We start from the raw sequence: 24,724 nt of genomic DNA, 5'->3' as shown, positions 1-24,724 counted from the left end.
CCATGAACACAGAGTGTTTTATAAAGGTGAGTACAGTTAGATTGCATAACAATATTCAATTCTCAGTGGTGCCACTACACATTTTATCTGTGTGTAACTGTATGGTTTAAATATGTCTTGGTTGAAATCTACGATTTGCTTGCCCCTCTTTTGTTTCCCATTCTGATAAACTGGCTACTAAAAAGTCTGCTGCTTGTAACAGGAGGTAAATGACACCCCAGAAATACTAATTCCTAAAAATGGATATTCTAAAATGACCTGAAAATTAAATTTTAATCCTATGATTTTAAACACCGTCAGTTTAAAACTGGGAGCGTGTTTCACTCTCCATTGATGACTTTGATGTTGAGATTCCTTTTGAAATTCCTTTCAAGCATTCTTTGCACTTATGCACACTAGTTTCTTTGTTTTCACGCAAATTCTGTCGAATTTTGGACAATGGACAACTTTGGATAATTTTGGACAACCCATTCTGGACAATGTTAAAGAGAACTTAAACGTCTCAGATTCCTAACTAAGATGAAAGGTCAAAGCACTGCATAGTATATTCTGGAATTAAGGTCAGTTGTATAGGACAAGTGGTGGGGCAGGGGGAAAATATAATACTCTTCTTCCAATTCTATAATAGTTATCATATGTTTAATTATATTTAAAGTAGTGTTCATGCAACAAAAGTTAGGTGCTCAGATATTATGAACATGTTTTTGTTTTCTCTTTCCCAGGCTTCATTGAATGAGAACACAGAAGTGACCATGTCAGGTTTGTGTTATGGCAGCCTTTTACTGGTCTAGGAAGAGAAGCCATTAATTTCAAAAAAGAAAGTAAGCTGCTAGTAGTCTAGTAAAAGGATGCCTTCCCTTTTGCAGTTCACTTCGGTGAAAGAACTAGGCTTTTCATTCTTGACATTGTGCTGATATAAGGGTACTTGACCATGGTCATCACTTAACAAGGTGTTGTTAAGGACCTAGTGAATTGCTGCTTCTAATAAATGCCTGTCTAGTTTATCAGCTAGGAGGTGGAGGACTGAGACGATGAGATAGCAGATATTTCAAGCAGCAGGTTCATTCCACAAAACATTATTTGTAAAGCAGAAAGCTCAGTTCTAGAAACTAAGGAAAATTAAATGCGTGACTCATGCTTTGTCTCTGAGAATACTACCAAATAGTCTTGAAGCAGGGGCATGTATATCTGGAAACTCAAGAATTCACAAAAAAAGATACAAAACACATCTAAACAGTATGAAAATATTATATACAAAGTATATAAGGATTTAAGAGCATTGAACCCCTTTGCCGGTGTGTTCAATAACCCATATTTCATTTCCTCATTGGTCCTTTACACAATGATAATGCATGCTGTAATGATAATGTGTTATTATATGAAGAGGTTCTGCATGTTGTGAAGGCCTTATTCATTTTGCATAGAAAATTACAAAATATTCTATATTTGTCTGATCAGTTATTTCTAGAATTCAGAACTGCTCATTAAATTTGCTGAATGTCTTCTGTAATATTTTACAAAAATTATTTCTGCAGCAAACCAAAAGTTCTACTCCTAAAAGACAAAACAAACAATAAACCATCTCCCATACTACTTTTTGCATTCCTTTATCATTCCTATATCTTCCCCACAATGCTGTTTCCTCTGTCTTTTCCTTCACATTATTATTTCTTCAAAGAACAGTCCTTGCAGATCTGGTGGGGTTCAGATAATGAAAGAGTAAAGAGAAAGCAAGCATGAACTTGTAAGACATTAGTGCAACCTGGTTTATTGCTAAATATATAGGACTAACCTTACAAGTGTTCTAGAAATCCCCACCAGCACCACCAGAAATAAATGTATGAATGACAGACTGCTCCATAAAATCCTGTAACTAAGCTTAGAATCTTTGGCACCAACCATAAATTCAAAGTGTGAAATGGGATTAGTTCATTCCCAGTGAATTAGTGTCTGTTTTAATAGGGTTCTAAATACATAATCATATAAATGCCAGTAAGAAAAATCTTAAACAGGCTTTTGCTGTGCAGTTATTTCCAATGTAGACTCGGGAAACCAGCCAGGTTCATTCACCTTTGGGAGCAATGCTTCAGACTTCTCCACAGTTGGACTTCTGTCTAACATTCCAGGCAGAAAAACAGACAGGTCATGGGTTTTATCAAGCTTTGTCGGATCTTTAAAGCATCACGACTTCCTTAATTTTTTCTGTCTCACTCTTGGATTTTTGTAGAGTGCTGATGCCAAAAAGAGAGCCTACAGAAGGTGTTTGATTTGGCCCATAGCCAATTTCTCAAACTTAGTAGGACATCTCATCCAGAGAGTGATACAGTCCTTTACAGGTAGAGAAAACAAGCTTCAGCATTCTTGGTTTCTTGAACTTGAGCCAGAACTGTCTGTGGCTATCTCGGTCAGCAGGATGGTGTTTTACTTAAACAATGCACTTCAGAAAATCATAGACTTTGTTTGGACAGTTCAAAACCACTGTTTTCTCTTGAAAAATTGTCTGAGGCCTTAAGTTTTCAATCTATGTGAGGCAGTCAGAAGAGCTCTTTTGAGCTGCTTGAAGTCCTAGTGTACACTGAACTTTGAAATGCTGTGTTCCAAAATAGTTAAGCATTTGATTTCAGCCATAAAGTGCACTGAAGTTCAGACAGAGCTAATGTTTTATCTATGGCTTGCTCCTTTTTGTTATATTTTATCTCATAAATATATATTCAAGCTCATCTGTATTTATACATTCAAATCAACATTAGAAAGTCTTCAGAAAGGAAATTCTAAATTACTATTAATTTCCTGATTATAAGTAGTGGGGGAGGAATCTAGATTATATATGTATCCCAGAGAAAATGAAAGTGTGTAAACAGCCATCTGAAGTACCTGATTTTTATTTCTGTTTGAACTAGTACATTATGTCTTTGTAAAGCAAATATTTTATTGACATTAAGCAAGTGAGCTTTGTGATTTAACCATTTAAGGGGGGAGGAATAACTAGTAGAATGACAAGCAAAATGACACAAACTAGAAGTTAAAAACTATTTTCATCATTTTCTAACTAAGATTTCTGAAATATTTTTATACACACAATTCAGCTCTATTTCTATTTTGCAGTCAATTACTATGTGAATATTTAAACACACACACTGATGTCAGGAAAACAGTCCAATGAGAGAAACATTAACAATTACTATGGGTACTACAAGAAGGAAATTCTAAATTACTAAGCCCTTGATTATAAGTATTAGGGGAACAATCAGATTCTAAGTGTTTTCTCCCCTAGAAACACACTACACATATTTTTACACAGATATCCAGGGCAAAATTATAGATTAAGAATTAAATAAAAGTCTATTTCTTTATAATAATTGGAGAAAACCTGTTATATCTAGTTGCAGGTATTAAAAAAACAGTCCTAACCACTGTGAAATTACATCTGAAAGTCCTTATTTCTGTCCCCTGGCTGAAGAAGAAGCCTAGTATGCATAGCTCAGGTACTGAAATCAACAGTGTTAGGTAGGTGACATGAACAAATTTGATCCTTTACTTGATTTCAAAATCAAGGAAAGTTTTGCCAATTTAAACACATTTTGGATAAATGTTTCTTTTATCAACAAATTCCTATAATGACTGTATTCAATTGTTCCATTTTTTAATTTAAGATATGAGGTATAATGTCACCAATAAAATAAAAATTAACCTGTAAAAGAGGTTTTTACTGAGAAAATATTAATGCTTTCTATCAAATACCGTCTCTCACTTTATAATTCTCTTCTAATAAGGTTATCATCATCACACATCTTCTGTTTTTGAGAAATTAAGAGAAAAAAATTTGCTTTCCAGTCATGGAAAGACTAGCAGTCTTCACCAGTCCTTCTAGCAGACATGATATAACAGAAATTCAGAAAGAATCTTGTCGAAGTGATTACCTTTTTGCAAGTGAAATTCTGGGTCTCAATGTATCCTACCAAGAACTTTATTTTGATGAAAATTTAATTTACCACACATTTCTCAATGGAATAATCCTTAATTATTCTGAAACCCACTATTAATCAAAACACTCATTGTCAGCATTAATTTTTTTACACATTTTCTGATTTGGTCTGCTCCAAACAAATCCTTCAGTATATTTCTGAATTCCCAGCTTCCACCAGCTGTTTCTACCACAAGTGACAGCTGGATAAACTAATAGTATGCCACAAAGAATAAGGAGCTTATTAAAGTTGTACTTTCTTTTCTTGTGTACAGTAGCACTGTGGAGGTTCCCTAGGCTATGTAATGAATAAATCAAAATAATCAAACGAGGAAGGAATTAAGTGCATGTGAAAGCTCATGAAAAGGGAGATCCTCTGAGATTTCCCAACCAGTCTCAACCTCCGGAGTTTTCAGATGTCCCAGGGTCTCTTTAATCCCGGACTCTCAGGCTTTACCTATTTTTTCTAGCATTAGTCAAACTCTATGTTTTACTTTTAGTTAGAAAATGAGACTCTGACATATGTTGCAATTAAAATATCAAGGTAAATAATTTCTCACCCAGTTCATTTATCCTTTGACAATGTTTCAGATTAATACCTCTAAATTATTATCTCTCATCAAAATTTCAATGTGCAGCGAATCATTTATTTTGAGAAGTTTAGAGATATCTGTAGTGATATGACAGACTGAAATTTTCACAAATATAATTACATTCACAAAAGTCCAGATATCAGATTTCAGAAGCCATATCAAGCTCAAGAATCTGCAAAACTGCTGGAGAGTAAAAAAATAGAAACAGAATAGAATAATAGAATCATTGGGTCATAGAAGTAGATATAAAAATTAACAGGTTATGCTAGTACACTAGCATAACCGTGATCAATTATTGTAATTATTGTAATATTAGATGACTTTCAGTGGCTTACAGGCTTTAAAGATGTGTATTACTGTGTAGCTATTGCTTAATTGCTTTAAAGAAATATCTGAAAGGATACAGCTATCCTTTTAAAGAAAAGGAAAAAAACCAAGGATAAATTGACATCAAAAATATTCTATATGGACCAAAGGAGGTGTTCAGCACTATAAGCAAATCAATTCCATTTGTTTTCCTTTCCACTAATGCATTTTTAATCAAAGTGTACTTCATTCTTACAGTTATTAATGATGGAGAACATATGGTGCTACATTTAGCTATGAAAGAAGTTAGATGCTTCAAATGAAACCTGAGAGACAGCAAACTGAATTGCAGAGGACACAGAAACAAGCTATGGCATTAGAAAATAGAAAAGAAATCATAAGTGTCTTTCCATATGTTTTGTCATTTACTTAGATCAGATCACAGTCCCCTCCAGTGAATTGAAGAGGTCTGAATAAAGCTGAAGGGCTGTACTAATAAACTAAAAAATACAGATATGAAAGGATAAAGAATACGAAATGTGAGAGAGCTGTGCAGGAAGGGAAAACATTCTTCCTCGGGCAATACATAACACAATGAATAAAAGCTGAAGAGGACACAGAAATGACAGGAAAAAGGAAACAAAATATCAGGTCACTGACAATGCAACACACAATGTCTGGAGAATATCACAGATCAAAAAAAGTAAAATTGAGTCATAAATTGATTTGACACTGTTGGTTTGCCTTTAATACTAAACCCACAAAGAGACCAAAACCATACCTGGCATAAATCAGTGATGGTTGGCTTGGATTCAGGTATCTCCAATTTTCTCTAAGGGACATTCTGAGTCCAAGGTTTTGGAAAAGAATTAAGGATTTGAAAATAAATAGAGATGCAAACAATTTGGATTTTTCACTGCAGCAATCATTCAAAAAAAGTGATACCTTAATATTGTCCATGACTTTGAATGTGAAAAAATACTCAGTGTTTCTAGTTTTTAAAAGGACAAGAAACTAATTCCTGAGAAGAGAGGGCAGGATTCATGGCCCTTGATGACAGACTTCTTTAAAAGTAATTATTTTGGTGACTTTGATGTAAGTGTAGGAACCACTGAAGACATACCTTGCTCCTATCTCTAATTTTTACTTGCTAGTTGCCTGAAATAAATATAAAAAGGACAGCTTGCTCTCAGTCTCCAAAACTGAGTGTCACTGAGCACTGAGAGGGTGATTCTGATTGTGGATTCTCTGTAACTTCACTTATATCAAACCAGAGCCACAGTACCACAAACAGCACTATTGCACTAGTGCACCAAATTCAGTCACAGAGCAAGATGTAATAAAGAACAGCTATTGACAGTGAAGTACCAACTTTCAGGATAAGTTTCCTGATGTTTTGCTGTCTTCAGTTTCATTCAGTTTTCAGGTTTTTTTTCAAGCTGTGGTACTTCCTGTTTTTCTTGCAATAGCTGCTTTTCAATCTGCAAAGTCTCACCAGGACACTTTTCTTTCCTTTGCACAGACCAGTAGTATGGAAAGGTTCAAGTGTCGTGTTTTGTCCACTCATAGCAGTAACTCCACATGTGCAATCTTTCAGTGCTGTACTGATGTGATTGGTGCAGTCTGGACCACAAACAGCCACACAACAAAACAATTGCACTGCAAACTCACTGCAGTCCAGTCTTCAGCAGCTCTCCCACATACAGCTGAAAGATTCTTCTATCCAGCAGCTGCCCAGAAAAGTCATCAGCATCCTACTCTGCCTAGTATGAAAACACAGAATTATATTCCATTCTATAGAATATATTATATTCTTAACAGGCATTATTCCAGACTGCCTTTTAGAAGGTTGTTAACACTGATTAACAATAAGTGACTGGATTTTTAATAAAAAAAATGATGGAAACCATAATATTTGTAAACAGGTAACCAGGTTAGAGTTAAAATTGTTAAAATAAATTTTTTACAAACATAAAACTCAAAATAATAATTTCAAAATTGGTCTTACTTATATCTCTGTGAACCCCTACTCTCTTTTGAATAGTAAGTTAATTTGTAAAATTCACCCTTTTTTTGCTACTACTTACACCATTTCACTGAAGTTCCTAAATATGTAAGATGTCTTGGTGTCTATTTCCACTTTTTACAGTGTATTTCAAACACTGTTTTTTAACTCTGGGAATAAAATAAAAGCATGAATGAAATTGTAGCGATTTCATCTTGAATCACATACTTGGTTCAAGATTTGTTGATCAACTGTTTTAAACTTTCAGGTGTTTAGCTGAGTAACTGTGAAGGTTTATAATTTGGAAGTGAAGGATGCCTGTGCAAAGCTCTTGAATGTCTTCCAAAGCAATGTGTTTAAACTGACTCTTTTCCTAACACAGGTCTTTGATCACTTGCTGGTGAGGATATAAAAGGTAATAAATGTATCTTCCATCTGTTGCTGCCGCCTGCTTACCTCAAAAAAAAAACCAAACAAGGATAGAATTCTAGTATTGTTTCCCCCTGTGTAATAATATAAGTTAAGCTTTTATGGAGAATAAAGTATTCACAAATGGAGGATATGGATCCTCCATTTCATCACTTAGATCTTTCAAGGGAGAGTCTTGGACTGAATAAATGAATGATAAGGAAAACATTCTTTTTATGAGTTTATGGGACAATAAAAGTTAAATAATATGCTCTCTTAAATTCAAATCTTATTTTATTTAGCTGCAGCTTGCCCGATGCTTAAGTAGATTCTTTTATTTATACACTGAAGGGTTATTCAGAATAGTTTCACCTTGAGGAGGACCAAGCAGTGGAGGTTGCTCAGAGAGGTGGTGCAGTTCCAATCTTTGAAGGCTTTCAAGACCTGATTGGACAAAGCTCTGAGCAATGTGGTCTGCTAACATAGCTGACCCTGCTTAAAGCAAGAAGGAGAGATGGAGAGACCCTGAGCTCATCAGGGTCATTTTTCATCAACTTTGTGAGCCTGTGAATTGTCCATAATGCAGTGTACACAACAGTTGCAACATCTTTGCATTTAGGACAAATCTCCCATTCCTTCTTTAAACAAATGAGTTAACTGGAAGCCAGAATAAGTTACCTTTTAATATCCTGCATGATTTAAGAAGGACAGTCAAGATTCAGAGCTACCTATAAGATTCAATTCATGTTGGCTTACTGGGGCACCTTTCCTCACTTCATTTTTTAGTTTGCTGCGTTACATTGGTGACATGGTATTTGCTTCAGATGGGAGTATTTTTGATAGACCCATTCCATTATTTCAGCTTTTTTTGGCTCTCCTTTCTCTTTCTAATATGCTCAAATTGTACTTTGTTAACTTCTCTCATCTTGTCCATATAATTCAATAAGATTAAACTGATTAACTTACGCGTATCATTTGAGTTCAGCTACTGGACATAATTCAGGGTTTTACATTGTTCCTCAAAAGGTTTGTTTGACTTGGGTTTTTTTGACATTCAAAGAAACAATTGGAGACAGGATGTCTAGAAAAAGATCCAACTTTAACAAGTCAGCTTATGTCTTGATGCTGCAACTCAGCTTTCTAATTGCTGCAAAGTCCAAATGGTTGGTCCTGGTTAATTGATACCTTTTGTTTCAATACCATAGCTTAACAATATTCTGTTACATTTGTAACAGAACATTATATTTATATTTATGTTTATATTTATGTTCACTTCTTCCCTGCCACAAAGAACATCATTGAGCATTACACTGAAATAGTACCCTAAAGCAGTTTGTAATGAAATATTCCTGTGGTGTGCAATCAAATACTGCTACAAACAGGTAGAACTACAATAACAAGAACTTACACAATACAAATTATTATTCAGCTCAGGCAAAATCTCTTCTCCCCTCTGAAGTTTACTTGGTTCAGAGTGTTTCTTCAGTAGACACAGTACTAGATGATTAATATATCAACCTCGCAGAATGAGAGTTGATTTAGTTTTGAAATACATGAAAGTTATACAAATGTTTCTGCCTTAAACTCTTCATTTAACATTTCCCCATATGGCAGATGAGCTGCAAAATCTGGTGCAAAGATTCTTATTTATTGATGTATTTCATTCCACAAATGGAATTTGTAGCAGGTGTGCTTGAAAGTCAAGGAAGCATGAGGAAAGCAAGTAAAGTCTATATGCTGCAAGCCACATAATGCCAGTCAATTTCCAGTGTTTACTGTAGAACAGATTTCATAAGGTTGTAGACAAAATATATTGGAAGATTAAAAACAGATAGTCCATTCTTTTTGAAGAAATCCAAGTGAAAAAAAAAAAACAAAAACCCAACAAACAAAAAACAGAAGAGAGGATACAATTAATAGAATATTTGTACATTTTTATAAAACATTGAAATATCTCTTCTATAATAGGAAAAAATGATCTGAAGTGCCAAAGCTCTCTCCTTTCTTTAATACTATTCTCAAAGTTGTGTTCAGATAAGCTGGGTTGGATGGGGCTCTGAGCAATATGGTCTGGTGGAAAGTCTCTGGCCATAACAGGTGAGTTAAACTAGATGCAGTTTAAGGTCCCTTCTTACTTAAACCATTATATGATTCTATGGTTCTATAGTTGCAATAACTTTACATTCACAAAACAAAATATGAATCTTCAAAGTATTAAAACCACAAAAGATGTCATAAGGTTAATTTATACCTCTCATATTAGTGACATCACACACCAGGATCAATCTGAAAGATTTTAGATGAGTTTTCATGGCACCCAAGTTAAAGGTTCTTGTCCTCCTGAGAAAACTTTTTTCTGATTATTCATGGAACCTTTGAAAACTAGCTAAGCCAGCTGATATTTTAAGCGTGCAGCACTTATCATTCCAGCACCAAAGATAGGCTTGAGTGAGAAAGCAAGTTGTATTTGTAGCTTCATTATCACTCCAGAATTTTGCTATCTTCAAATCTAGTTTCACACAAAGCAAAATATGCATTAACCTCACATATGAATTGTGATTGCCAAAATGTGCTTTAAGAGTGAAATATACAATTCAACACAGCTAGAAGATTCATGCTGAAGCAATCTTTCTTCATATATTGTAGCTGGAGTCAGCTTTGAGTAAGAAAGTGAGTTGATTGAGAGGCCAGTGGGACCTGAGGAAAAAAAAAAAAAAAAAGTAGACATCTGTGCTTGTCAGCCTGTATATAAGAGTCAAAAACCAGCACAACTGAGTTTGAAAACAGGGGACCAAGTTATGAGAAAACTTTGTTTTCATTATGTCCAACCTCCTGCTCCCCACTAGTGTCCTATCTGACCTCCGATAGCAGCACTGATGTAGCTTTCACAGCCTCCCTCAGGAGTTTAGCCATTTGGCTCATACAGTTCAAAATCTTTTCTTAATGTCTAGCCTAAACATTTCCTTCCTTAGCCTCAGGTCACTGATCCTTGTCCTACATCTTCTGAGACTGTGAATAATTTCCTGCATTCAATTTCTACTGCTGTATTGAAGGCATGAGATTGAGAAAAAGACAGGAAAAAAAGAGTAAAAAAGGTCTCTCTAGTCCAAATCCACCCCCGCTTCAGCTTTCCCACAGATTGTGAGTTACAGCAGAATTATCAAGGTTTTCATACTTTCAGTTTTATCAGAAAGTTGGAAAGATCAGCCTATTGTATAGTACTATTAAAGTAACACTCGCTGCCTTGGATTAAACAAAAACAATCAATAGATGAGGCCCATCAAGCACTGACAAGGAGCCTTTTCCTTTTTTTCTCTTTCCAGTTAATGGAGGGGAGCCAGCCAGCCAAATATACTCCAGTCTAAAAGAGTTTTAAATGAAAAATCTTTGCAATGTAAGCTTGAATACTGCTGTTAAGGCTGAAAAAAAAAAAAAAGAAGATAAAGTACTATGTCATGAATTTATGTGAGGAAATTAAAATTCATTTCCACATTGTATAAACAGATGACAAACTGGTTGTTTCAAAAAAATAACACAGGGATGAATTGAACTACAAAGCTTAAAGAATTAACCATTTGCATTAGGATGCCAAGGTTTATGGAAATCTGAGTCAGATCACAGAGGCAATGAACCACTGGGCATGCTTCATTATTCATGCCAGTGGACTCACAGTTGGGGAAATACTGTAAAACATAGATCACTAGTACCTGTTATCTCTATCTCCCCCTCTAACCACCCCCCCCCACCCCAAGAAAAAAAAAAGAACAAAAGAACAAAAGAGCATTCAAAAAATCACATCCGGTGAGTCTGTGATCCTATGAATTGCAATTAATGAATGTTGGTTATTTATCCTGCATTTTACTTGAAATATTTGATCTGTTGCAAAACTCTATAAAGTACTTGAAGCAGCAAAGAAATTAACCATACCTGAACAGAAAACAAGCTTTCACAGACAGTTGGCTTCTTATGTTCATGTGATATTGCCTGAGCTCATCCCACGTAGGATAAATGTATCAGGAAAAAAAAAAAGGATGAAAAGTTAAAAGTTTTGGCTTATTATCCTCAGTGTATTCTGGGGTTGGGGTACTAATATAATTTTATGGCACATGTTTTCTATTGCTTTGGTTTATTATAGTAGATAGCCACTACAGCTAAACAGGGCAAAACATATCACAATTTAAATTTTCATGAAGTGCAGAAACACTTACACTTCATGCCTAATGTTTAAGTTGATATGACAGATAATTTTCCTCCATGAAGATCTGTTATACTCAGAAATTTCAGTTAGAGCTTCCTCACCCATCTCCATCAAGATCCATGGCATAAGTTTACTTCAGCCTGTTCCTAAACTTGTTAAAATGTAGATAAGATATTTATGGACATGTACTCTGAGAGAAAAATTCTGCAGAATTTATTTGGTTATGGTGATTAGACAGTTATTTAAAATTATTCATCTATGATTATCTATTTCCATTCATTCAAAAAGACAGTGTTCATTATTAAAAAAAGAAAGAAAATCCAAACTTATTTCCCCAGCAAACATGAAACTTCAGTGAAAAGAAACTCACAATTAACAATGACAAATTATGTTGAGCTTATGAAGTATACTGCATTTTACATTAAGACTTTGACAGGATTAGATTGATAACTGTTTAAGTGAAATGGGCAGAACTAGAGAGGAAGCATATCAATGCAAACATATTTTGTCCCTGATGGGAAAAAGGATTGAGGTATTTGGGACATTGTCTTGATACTGAATAAAATTTTATCTTTTAAAACATCTAGGTTCTTCAGTCTAATAGACTTGATGGCTTTCCATGACACCTGACACCTTACCACAGAAGATTTGAACAGGGCATTTTCGGATCTTGTATAAGAGGTTTACCATTTTAATATGGATCATATCTGCCTCCATATATACTACAGATACCAAAGAGAAAAACATCTCTATTTCTTACTAAGATGAAAATGGCAAATTAACTGTATTGAAACTGCTTTAGGATGCATTCTCAGTTAAGCTGTGAGCAGAATAGAGTCTGTACTACACATATTAAGCCTGTGCATTAGAGACTTTGTCTTTCCTGTAGCTATTCAGAGATAGCTTTATTTTGTTTTGTTTTTCATTTCTATTTTGTGAGTGCTTAAGTTCAAGTTTGAAGAGACAAAACATTTTTCAAAAATCTATCATTTATATTGAGTGTATGGGAACATCTTCTGTATCAAGCTTTTATCATGCACCTCTGCCTCAAAGTAATAATGGGTGTGAGAGACAACTGGATGTTGTTCACTCTTTTCTCTAGTGAGAAAGGATGGAAGCAACATTGCTCAAAAAATCAACTTTCTTCTGATGCCTGCAGAGCAAAGAGGAAGCCTTACACTGGTTGCAAGTGGAGTGTCCTCAGACATTTCTTTCCCCTCATGTTACACCCAGCTTTTAATAACTGACTTCAATAAACTTTGTTTAATAACATCATCAGGAGTAGAAAATGATGAAGTAGCTAAGATGGCATTCCCTAAATCAGCTTAAATATTCATGGATTTTCCAAAAAATATTTTAGATTTTCTAGTCTGAGTCTGCTTTACCACTTTACCACACTTACTTATTTGACCTTTCAAATAATGTATTCGGTACCAAAAAAAAAAAAAAAAAAAAAAAAAAAAAAAAAAAAAAAAGAGGAAAAGAGGACTTTTTATAACCTGAATTTATTACCCAAAACGTCACTTTCCAGCAAGAATCCTGATTACAATGAAATAACCCACAAAAATGAAACAGTTTACCTGTGGATCAATTTATTGTGGCAGCAAAAAACCTAATAATGGGCAAAAACACATTCAAGGTTTGTGATATCATCAGGAAAATCTGCATGGAAACTAACATTTAATGATGAGTAACACATAGGGGTAAATTAACAAATTATTTATAAAATCAAAATTTTCCAATGTCTACTTCATGGAGAACAGTCATGTCTTTGATTATAAATCTTCAATCTGAGATACAGCCAGTGTAATATCAGTCCAAATAGTCCTGCAAGAACACGACTGCAGACCCTAGAGACACTTAACAATAGGACTGGGTTGCACAATCAAATACTGTTTGGACCCTCATTTTGTCCCACATTAGAAAGCAGAAATAGACTCATACAACTTTTAAAAGAAGAAATGCTTGTAGAGGGAACTGTATTTGCATTTATGGATATTGCATATCATTTATATATGTTTATATACATATATAAACAAGGAGAATCTGAGCTAGAGGATAATCTGAAATAAAGCTTCAGGGGCAGAATAGCAGACCATGAAAACCTAATCTACATGCCTCCAGCATCAATATTAGCCCTTCCATTGTCCATTTCAGACTGTTTCATTGTCCTTTCCAAAATGAAGCGCTGAGACATCTTATCTTCTAGCTGTTCTTTCATTGTATTTTTAAATGATATTTTATTTCCAGTATTTTAATTTTTATTCATAATACTCTTCTACTGTTTTATTGTCCATTAACAATTGCAGAAGCTTTTGGTAACATTGGTTTCATAACAGTACAACACAGAAAGTGACTTTTCACAAAAGCTCCAATGGTGCCTGTAAATTAAACTGTATTATACTATCTATTTCAGATTCTACTTGTGTTTGAGAAAGGGTCTTTCAGGATCTACCTGATTCCTCTTGCTGAATAGTGGTCACTGCAACTTGATTTTCCTGCAGCAGCTCCATCCTTTTTACCTTAAATGTTGTCCCTATCTTTCTACACATGCATTTTCTCCACTATGTGTTAATATAACTTGTTGAAAGGGTAACTGTAATTTACTTTGTAGGGACAAATAAAACCAAATTGCCTTGCTCAACCTGCTTGTTTGTCTTAGTCTTTTTTACCTCCACACTTCATCAGAAAATATGTTCAGTAAAACAGCAAAAATACACGAGAACTGGGCACTTCTAGATCCAGAAATATTTTCTATGAGTAATGGAGCTCCAAAATTAAGACCATCCCACGCTCCTCATGCAGCAGAGCTGAAAGCGGCTAAATTCTAATTTTAGCATTTCCATGCACTTAGAGGAACAGGCAGAGTGAAACTGTGATGCCTTTGACAGCACAGTCCATTCATAGATCCACCCTTCCCACTCCACATCAGCAGCCCCCTCAGAGAAGCTGCTGTTTCAGGAGAAGGAAGGGTATAAATGGATGTAGAGGGATGCTGCTGTCAGTCCAGGGAACTCGTGGAAGCCTGGGGTCAACACTCCTCTTCTGAGCTGCTTTTCCTGCTTTGTTCCAGTTGTGTTATATAACACCGGAATTCTGGCTCCTCTTTGCCAAGCTGTGGGCAGCCACAGGTGGAGGCACTTCACCACTTCAGTGGCATTTAGACATAGATTTTACTCCAAGGTCAAAGCTTCACTGGGGACTCTCTTAATTTCTTAAGACATTAATGAAATTAATCATGTTTTCTGCAAAGATTCCTAGGTGCATTATTAAATTAAATTCCAGTACTAATGTTAGGCAATTTTAATTGTTAAAAACAAAAGAAATGAAGAAAAAAGCTAACCTCAAACAGTAGTAAAGAATATATAGTATGTTACTGACAAAAATGTAGTGGCAGAGATTTATTTTTACTGTGCATTTCAAGCAGGTTTTCTTTTTTTTCATTCTTCGTGTTTCTTCCAAGTTGTGCACATTTACTAATCATAATTACCAAAAGCTTTGATATTTAATAAGCTTTAAATGCGAGTAATTTATTGCAGAATCTGATGTTAAATTCCTTTATTTTGTGCTTTTTGTGCTGTAAACATAACTCTGTAGACACATTGTGCTCTCAGTGACTGTGCCCAAACAAGATGGACATGGACAGCTCTCAGTCCTCCCAGATCACACAGGTCAGCTCAGGTCGGTTCTAAGTGCAGCACATCTTTGAAGTTAGCTCAGTATACTCTACAATGCACTTATACACACCACAGATGAGTAGTTCCTGGTGGAAAAAAAAATAGCCTGAAAAACAAGAAAGCAAGCTGGAAATATGACATCAATAAACCATGACCTATCTGGGATATTTTCAGCCAAATGAACATGTTTCATTCTGTACCATGTGACTGTGTATATCTCCACATTTTTTGCATGTTTTCAGCCCACATCCTCTATTTTTGTGTAAGGTACAGTAATCCAGATATCTCATATTTCCCATATTGTCCAACTCAGAATCTGCTTCTTTTTGCACATACCATAGAAATGTTATTTTCTTTGTTTTTTTCCCATGTTTCCTGGTTTCTATCTCCTTCTGCTCCTAAAATGTAAGTTAGCCTCTTACCTAGATTCTACTGTTAAATAATTGATTTCCTGAAGTGGCACAGGGAGCAATAATGTAATCCAATGGATAGACAAAAAGAAAAACTTCAGGCTTGTCTCAGCTATGCTAGGAGACAAAAAGGAAAGTATGTAGCATTCCAAAGCATTCATATCTGTCATTCCTCAGGCCAGGTTTCCAAAAAGAGGGGAACTTAATATATTTCAAAACAATTCTCTGCAAGGGTGGCTGCCCACTGTTCTTCCTGATCCCCCACACATGTCAAACATAAACTTCTCTTTAAGTTTTTTTGGTATTACACTTCTATAATGCTTCTGTTATTAGTTACAGCACGTGTAGCAGCCCTGAGCTTTACAAGAAAAATTAATTATGATTAATAATTGCAGAAAAGAGATGAGTGAAATTGTAATGTGTACCTAAGGGAGGATTGGCTTGACTTCATTCTGATCATGAAGCTGGGATTTCTCAAATGAATAGGTATAATTTTTGTGAAGTCAGCTAAAAAAAGTTAATCTTTATTTTACTCTGAAGGTACATTTAAGAAAAGAAAAAAAAAAAAAAGCATGTTCTCAGTTGAAGTTTACTCCCCTGCTGTGACATTCAAGAGGAGAAAAAGGCTTAATCACCAAGAAAGTAAAGCTTTAAAGAATTCAGTTATGTATTCATTATTCACAAAAACACAGTCAGTGATTTCATAAGCAACCAGACAATTAAGGAGTTCAACAAAAACTCAATAGGGACCTTTAACAGAGTCAAAGATTGGATTTCTAAAAAGGTTCTGAGTCACAACTTCCTCAGCTGCTTTCTTCATGGGAAATAAAGGGAAGGAGAAAGAGAGAGGGTGAGGGACTGAGAAGGGAAGGAAATAAGAAAGGGAATGAAGGAGGCATAAAAACGTATATAAAAATCAAAATTGCTTTACTGGAAGATTCATATTATGGAAATTTTAAAACCCTATCTTAATATGAGACTAATTGTGATGTTCTGCATCTTTAGTTGTACAGCTGACTGAACTAGAAAATTAAATATTTAATAAATTTAAATTATTGACTACTTTCTTGGAAACAATTTAAATGTTAAAAAGAAAAATTAAAGAAAAAACACACATCTTTTTACATTTGCACAATATTTTTTTTTTCTTTCTAAAGCAAATGCATCAGAAAGAAGCTCTTTCCAAGGGATATCATCCTTTCATTTCTTCTTGTTCTGATAACAAAACCAATAGCAGTCTGTGATTCAGGATTGCAAATTGTGGCTGAAAATGTCCAGACTGAGTGTTTGTAACTACTCTTTCTGGACTGTTCAGGCTATTGGTGATATGTGCACTTTGAATTTCAGAGTGCAGTGTAATAGTCCTTTCCTCCCTGGAGATAACTCTGAAGTAATTGGAATTGCTGCACATGAGCTGATGCTGCTAACACCAGCTAGAGGAATGGAGCTCTGCCTTAGAGATTAGGCCACCAAAAGTACAAATGAGATAGAAGAACCAAAATAGCTATGAGAAAGGAAACAGGTGAGCAAAATCTGCAAAAGGGGAAAAAAGGAGACAAAAGGTGCAGATGACTTCTGATGGGTACTCTGAAACATCTCTTCCCCTCCAGACCTGCAGTCTAGCACAGTCTATGTAATGCACAATACAGGGCTGGGGGGTTTGTTGCTTTTTTATTTGTTTATTTAACTTCTTTTTAAATGCGTAGTTCCATTGATCTATTACTATGATTTATGTGGCTTATTTTGATGGGCAGATCTAGGTGTTTCACATGAACTCCGGGATAGGACTGGGATGATATTTTTTTAGGATATGCTGCCCATTTGCTAATTCTGCATGACTTTATCATTATTTTGCCAGAACAGTAACCCTTAGCTCAGAGTTCCACCAGGAAAACCTTTAATTTTATTATTTAAGTGCCTAACACTGAAGGTAGTTGCAACTTTAGTTTTCACTGTGGGATATAGATTAAGATTAATAGGTTATTAGCTGGATAATGTTTCTTCTTTTGAGTATTGACTATCTGTCAGATCTGTTGTTGAAGGATATTACTCTCTTATCAACATCATTTTCCTTTTCAGAAAGGAAAAATTTAAAGCAGTTATCAGGGTGGCTAGAAAGGCATCTCTAAATCCTCAGCTAGTATAAACTAGGTGTGTAGGAAGAAGAAAGAAGTATTGCCATGTAACTGGGGGAAATGTGCCCCCATGCCCCCCATCTCTTTGTGAAGCCACAGCCTTAATCAACCCTTACCGAGAGATCCCCTGCATTGTGTCATAACACTGGTCATGGCACCTCACATGCACACAGATGTCTGGAATGTGTTATGATGTCTGCTACCTCCAGAGACACCGAGGAGAGCACCAGGTGTGCTACCTCTTCCAAACTGAGCAATTAATTTCTGTTGTTTTCTCTGCGTGGCTGTGTTTTGTAATTTTGACAAATGGTTATCATTGGTAATCACAACTGCTTGCTGATATTAATCTCTGAAAAATTACACCGTCTTGTGTTTTCTTCATAACTTTATGGTATCAGGATGGCTTATGAAACTGTTTATCTAGCTACTGGTTTTGTTTCCCAAGCCTGTGCCAGCCAGTATTTCATTGCAAATTTGTGGAGGTGAGTGATGTAAACTGGTGGCTGAGAAGCTGCTCTTCTTAAAGCCATTGAAGCAAAGAATTCATCACAAAAAAGTTGTTTAATTAATTTCACAAGGACTGGATGTTTTTAGCAGCCCAGAGTTCTGTATTCCCACAGCCATAATGCAATCAAGTATCCAAAAGAGTTTTTTTAATGGAAGTTTGAAAATCACTGATCAAACTTTTTTCTCTGTCATTAACTGTCAAAATTTCAAACTAAACACTCCTGCCCCAAAATGCAATAAAAATATTGTGACACTACAGGGTCAAATATCCCCTAATTGACATTGTTGTCTACTTAGGGTTGTGAAGGTATGTTGAAAGGCGGAAGGCAAAGAACAGAATGGATGCTATATTCAGGGTGGTTACTCTGAAATTTTAGAAAATGCACTTCAAGCAGTAACCAATGTAGGTAACATCACAGATTTTGCCTCTGACTGAACTTAGTATAAGAAATTAATATTCAATGGCTCAGACCTGCTGCACTTATTACAGGAGTATTAGTAACATGCTTTGCTAATTAAGTTTAACATTTCTATTTCTCTCCCAGCCCAGAGTATTTAATATAGTTTAATGAAAAAACTGGTTATCCAGAGGTCAGCCAAATAGATTTCTAGGACCAATCACAAGATTTTGATGCAATCAGATAAACAGGACAATATTTTGGATGTGTGGACAGGTTCAAATGTTGTATCTCACTACAGAAAAGCAAGCCTAGGTCTCTTCTCTCCTGAGAAACATAACCATAGTCTTTTACATTATATTCCTCACTAAAAGCAGCTTAAGAATTGCATATAAAAAAATGTTAAGAATATAAGCTTAAAAACACCAATATCTTGTACAAGACTTTATGGAAGTATGAAAAGATAAAAGCATTGGACTTTTTTTTTCTTCAGTGTTCATTCACAATGGCTTTAATGTAGGTTTTGATATAACAATTTCATCACTGTTATTCAATGGCAAGTAAGGACATCTTAGAATTGAAAAACCTAGTAAATAAAAACACCCATGGTGCTGTGTCTTGCAAGGAAACTTCTCCTGGCAAATTCAGAATTAGAGGTAGCGTCTCACAAGCACAACTTCACTTTCTTATGAGATGCTTACTTACATCTCCTTCCAGACAAGGTGAATAGTTCACTTTCAGTAATTGCTAAGAACCACAGAGGTGAAGAGTTAAAAATAGAAACAGAACAAGGAATCTGAGAATGGCATAAGAATCTGGAACAGTTACCAACATGGTCATCAGAACTCTAAACAAACAGTTTTACAGAGCCAGCTTTAAATGCCAAGCAGTAAAATAGCTCAGAGACACGTTTGTTCAGTCCATTTTCTCTTATTAGGGCAGAATCTGGGAAGTGGTGAATGAATTCCTTGTATTGCTTTGTGTGCATGACTTTTGCTTTATTGTTAAACTGTCCTTATCCTGACCCATGAGTTTTCTCACTTCTTCTCTTCTGATTTTCTTCAACATTGTTACAATCTGATTTTTCTGATTTCAGAAAAGCAAAGAAAGCTAAATCTCTGAGTATAAACCAGAAAGAATTTTGAAGATTCAAAATATACACAAAAATGATATTAAAACCAAACAAGGTTAAATGCTGGTGCCAAAAAATTGAGGCATTTTATTTACTAATAAAAGAGGCAGAGGAAAAGAAAGCAAGAAAGAAAGAAAGAAAGAAGGAGATCGGAAAAGAAGTGTGTGTGGGGGCTGGAGAACAGGTTGTGAGTGGCAGGAGTTAGGTGAAGCATCTCACCCATCTGAGGGTCTCAAGGATGTCTCATTGCTCCCCTCCATCTGGTTTTCTTTCTGGCAAGGGTTCCCCACTGCTGCTGTCACACGCAGTGCCACGCTGCCACACGCCAAGAGTACAGAATTCCGTGGGTCAATATACATTTGGCCCAATGCCCACGGGTCCCCCCTTGCAGCGGGACAGTTTGGCACTGTCCCTGGCACCCTGAGGGTGCGTTGCATCGTGCTGCAGTGCCCTGGTGTAGGGTCTGGGGACCGCTCTGGGGAGCCTTTGATGGGCCGTGTCACCCCTTGTGCTGTGGATAAGCTTTTCCCCGCTGTGAATAAGCTTTCCCCAGGTGAAGGGCCCCACAGCTGGGCTCCACTGCACACCAGAGGATGGGCAATCACTGCCTCTGACCAGAGGTTTTCTAACACACACTCAAAGCCTCCATCCCCCCACCCCTGGGTGCGAGGGTCTGTGCGAGCCTGGCAGCTGGTCGCCCTGGGGCTGTCATCTCCTCCTGAAGGAGTTAGGCTTGTGCTTTGGGAAGGTCCCCTTCCCAGATTTGTTACATTATCTTATCCTCAGTGAACGCTGTGGGGCCTCACTTGGAAGGCCTATTCAATGTGGTGGTATTCTTTGCAGCTTTCGTGATACAGTTCTGCTATAATAGGCAAAAGTCTTTCATGAAAATATTTAAGTCATAAAATATATCAGCTGTGTGATTCTCAGTTGTGGGGTGGGGTTAAACCATGAGTTTCTTATATATCTAAGTTTTTTTATAGTTACAATTATTTTTATGAGTCATAAAATCTACATTTTAAGATCCTGCTTCAGAATAATACTTTTAAATCTGTGAGAAGTTCTGTGACATTAACTTAAGTAAAATATTTATTATATTTCTCATTTAAAGTGCCACAGTATCACCACCTGATAACTACACTATCAGCTTTAAAAATCCATTTTCACCACAATTCCTGAACAGTGGAAGAGCAAAATCAAATATGTTCCTCAGGCATTCAAATGTAACTCTTTTTCTGAATATAGAGAAAACCTTTCTGCCTCCACCCTTTCAGAAAAACACCAAAATATTAGGAAGCCATTTATTCAAATTGCAGAGTTCAGTCATAAATGTTATGAAAATTAGTGGGGTCAAGAAAAGACTAAATTCTGATACTTACATGCATTAAAAAAAAAATAAAAAAAATAAAAAAAAGATAAATAATTGCAACACCAAGTCTACCAATATCTAAAAAGCATCACATAATTCATAAAGCAATGCTTAATACAATAGTTTTGAAACTTTGCAGAGGAAAATGACTATGTGTAGTTAATCAAGTGGCAGAAAATATCATAGGAAAAACCCCATTTGTGTAGCAAATCTCTTCATATAAAATTTGTTTAATATATTTTTATGGCAGTATTGTTGTAGTGTTGAATCAAGTATTGGCCAGGATGTGAAAATTTAATAAATTAGTACTTGGGGATTGTAAGACTAAGCATCAGTTTCTCCTATGAAGGTCTGAAGTGGCAAAGATGATGGGAAATAGTATTGGATAGCTCCAATTATTTTTTTTTTGTTTCAGTCGTCCTATAATTGCAGCCAGCCTTTGAGTAGTTATAGGTTGTCCAAGAATATCTGCATCCCCACAGGACCCATAATCAACATTTTCCAGTAAGCTTACTAAAGTAAATCTAACCTCTAAGTAAATGTAAAACACCAAGTGTGGTAGTTATGTTGTCACACAGAAAGATTGCAGAGTTTTTCAAGGTCATCGTTCCCATGTTCATAGTAGCTGAGAATTTGCTAAACCAGAACAGCTGCCCCCCTCCTCCTGCATTTGGATTAGATTAAGACAGGGAAAATCACAAACATCGATCCAGTCCTTTGTGTCTTAAACATGAACTTCCATAATAGCCGATGTAACCACTAATATCCCATATTCACTGATAATGAACAAAAAATCAATTACAAAATTTACTCCTGCAGCACCTGAATCTTAAAACATCTTTTATCTGCTGCCAAGTTTGAAAGACCTTTGCAGTTACAGCTGGTTAGAGATCTTCTAACTTCCAATTCTAACTTTGTACTTGAGTCTCTTATATACTTTGGTCAGGCATCCGTACTGACTTTTAGGTTTAAGTAGTTCTATTCCTTCCTTCACATCTACCCCTTCACATCTGAATGAATTAAACAACACCAAATTCATTTTAATTTATTTTTTAGCTGAGACTGTGTAAGCAAAGTTCTAAATCTCTCTTCTCAGATAAATATTGCATTCCCCTAATTACCATAATAGCTGTTTCCTACACCTGTTCCTTTATCATATAAACCTTTCTTGAAAATAGGTGACCACAACTGTATGTAGAATTCTGAACAAGTGCCTTGTAAAATGCAATTAGTATTAACCTGGCTCTGCTTAAAACATTCTTCCAGAATTTCACAATCCTCTTTTACTATATAAGCACCACAGCTATTTGGTCACTTCTTAGGTCCTCACTGGTTAGATCCTCAGTTAAAAATAATAAAAAAAAAAAACAAGTATTGTTCTTCAATTTATGTTTTATGTAAACTCATTGAATTTTCATTATTTAAGGGATAATGTTTTGTTCAAGGAATTGTTAATGTATAACATAAAAAGAATTTTTTCTGATTTATTAATAGGTTACTTTAATAGGTCTATAAAATATGAAAATAAAAACTTACTCTCAAAGTCAAGGAAATAGTGTTTTGAAGATATTCCAGTCCATTTCCTGATGAGATTGGAATTATACACATTCTCACAGAGTCAGTTGTTTTGGGTTTTTTTCAGAAGAAACAGGGAATAAGAAAAAAAGTCAGGAATCTTCAAAATAATAGACAAATAAGAAACTGTTAAATATGCCATACAACTCCTAATGCATTCCTAGATTGCAGAATGACCTTAAAGTGACTGCAAATATTCTATATTTTAGGTGAAATATGGATGACTTCAACACTTAAGGGTTTGGAACGCCTGTTAAAAGCTGGTGACATCTTAGCCATGACTTTTCTCACTTCCAGAGATCATGAAAGACAGCTATAAATTGCTCTGCAAGTAAGAGGAGTACAAGCATGACACTGTATAAACTTCTGAGCTAGAGTATCTGTCAACTTAACGCTCCTTTGAATGACTGGCATGACACTAATGAGACAAAAGAAGTACATGATTCATTAAAGGACAGTGTACATTAAAGCATGGCAAGATTGGAAATCAGAAAATAAACTGTTACAGAAAATTTGAAATTTTCTGGTCCAGAATGCTTTCTTTTTTCTCTTCTCAAGCTTTTTTTCTTCCCTTAACCAGCAGGTTTTTTCCCTTCTTCCCCAAAACCAGATTGTATCAAACAGTGAATGACTTATAAATCACACACATTTGCCTCTTCCATTCCTACCTACTCTTCCTCCTTCACATTAGAAGTTTATGGGTCTTTTTTTGAATACTGATTCTTGTGAGCTGGTACAGACTGATTTTTAGTTCAGTTCCTTTCTTTCAGTGCAGCATGTGAGGCCACAGTTGAAACACTAGAAAAACCTTATTCTGGTTGTTGGTTTCTCACTTCTTCCTTGTGCTTTGTTTAGTGCTTTTCCAAGTGTCCTGTGGCTGTGCTACCTAGGAATTCATCACACAGTAAATCTGGTTGAACAAAACCAAACTCAGTCTTTTGACAGAAAATCCAACTATACTCAGGAATAGCTGCAGGGGCAGCTTGGGCCTTAACTGCCTTTGTTCCCCTTATTTACTTGTTTTTGATGAAAAAGCAGTATTTGCATAGGGTCACGTTCCTACCTGTTCAAGATAACCATGACCACCTTTCCAATGTCATTATCCAAAACTGTTATCAAGGTCCAGGTTAGCATATTATTTCCCCAGAGCATTATGAACAAGAATAACTATATCAGATATTATAAAAATCTGAATGATAGATCAGATTTTATATCAGATTAAATAATGTCTCACAATAAAAGACAATTACAATCTAATGTCAATATATGTAAAGCTCAGGATGCCTTCAGGCTATTTCTTATTCCCAGCTATAGTCAAGGAGCACTTTCATTCCACTGTTATTTTTATGAAAGCTAATGATTTGTCATAATTGATAAATGTATGCTGCTAACAGCCACCTAAAGAATTTATGCTTATTCTTGGACAAAGGTAAAAAGCTCTATACCAGTTCAATCACCCAGCTCAAAATAAAGTATAGCTGGCATGAAACTTATTCAAACACTTTTATTTATCCTGTGTCACTCATAGTTCTACTATGCAAAATATTAACACTGTTAAAAAAGTTCAGTTTCCAGCATGATTATTTAGCACAAAAAAAAAAATAATTATCTAACGACTAATTTTCTCTAATGTCCTCCCTCCCTCCCTCCCTCCCTCCCTCCCTCCCTCCCTCCCTCCCTCCCTCCCTCCCTCCCTCCCTCCCTCCCTCCCTCCCTCCCTCCCTCCCTCCCTCCCTCCCTCCCTCCCTCCCTCCCTCCCTCTCTCTTTCTGTCTCTATCCCTCTCTCCTTGCTGTTTCCTTGTATTTCTACCACCCTATTTCTATCAATTGGGAAGAAATGTCCAGTCTTCCATAAATTAAAATCAAAAAAACTTGAGACATTTTAGAGAGATTACTCTGAGACAAGTCTGCTTATCTGTACTGGAGAAGTAACTCATGTGCTCTAGAAGTATTAACAAAAATTATTCTTCTCTGGAACTGTTTCTGAAATAATCATCTTTTACTCATGTACTGTACTGTAGAGTACATGTTACAGTGAAATCCTAA

At 35.7% G+C, this 24,724-nt stretch overlaps 2 long non-coding RNA genes across 2 annotated transcripts; one reads left to right on the top strand and one right to left on the bottom strand.

Annotated features, from left to right (window-relative positions):
- Window positions 1-12,907: 12,907 nt before the first annotated feature.
- LOC147652675 (uncharacterized) lies at window positions 12,908-22,887 on the bottom strand. Its single transcript, XR_015288211.1, has 2 exons — window positions 22,639-22,887; window positions 12,908-15,237 (listed from the first exon to the last, which is right to left on the bottom strand). It is a non-coding gene; the product is annotated as an uncharacterized LOC147652675 (long non-coding RNA).
- LOC147652674 (uncharacterized) lies at window positions 18,108-22,975 on the top strand. The gene is made up of 3 exons (XR_015288210.1): window positions 18,108-18,178; window positions 21,518-21,606; window positions 22,887-22,975. It is a non-coding gene; the product is annotated as an uncharacterized LOC147652674 (long non-coding RNA).
- The last annotated feature ends 1,749 nt before the right edge of the window (window positions 22,976-24,724 follow it).

Source organism: Cyanistes caeruleus, chromosome 6 (assembly GCF_971803275.1).
Source record: "Cyanistes caeruleus chromosome 6, bCyaCae1.hap1.1, whole genome shotgun sequence".
In the NCBI taxonomy this organism is placed as follows: domain Eukaryota; kingdom Metazoa; phylum Chordata; class Aves; order Passeriformes; family Paridae; genus Cyanistes; species Cyanistes caeruleus.
The sequence above is the reverse complement of the archived record's forward strand: the minus strand, read 5'-3'. Positions and strand labels throughout refer to the sequence as shown.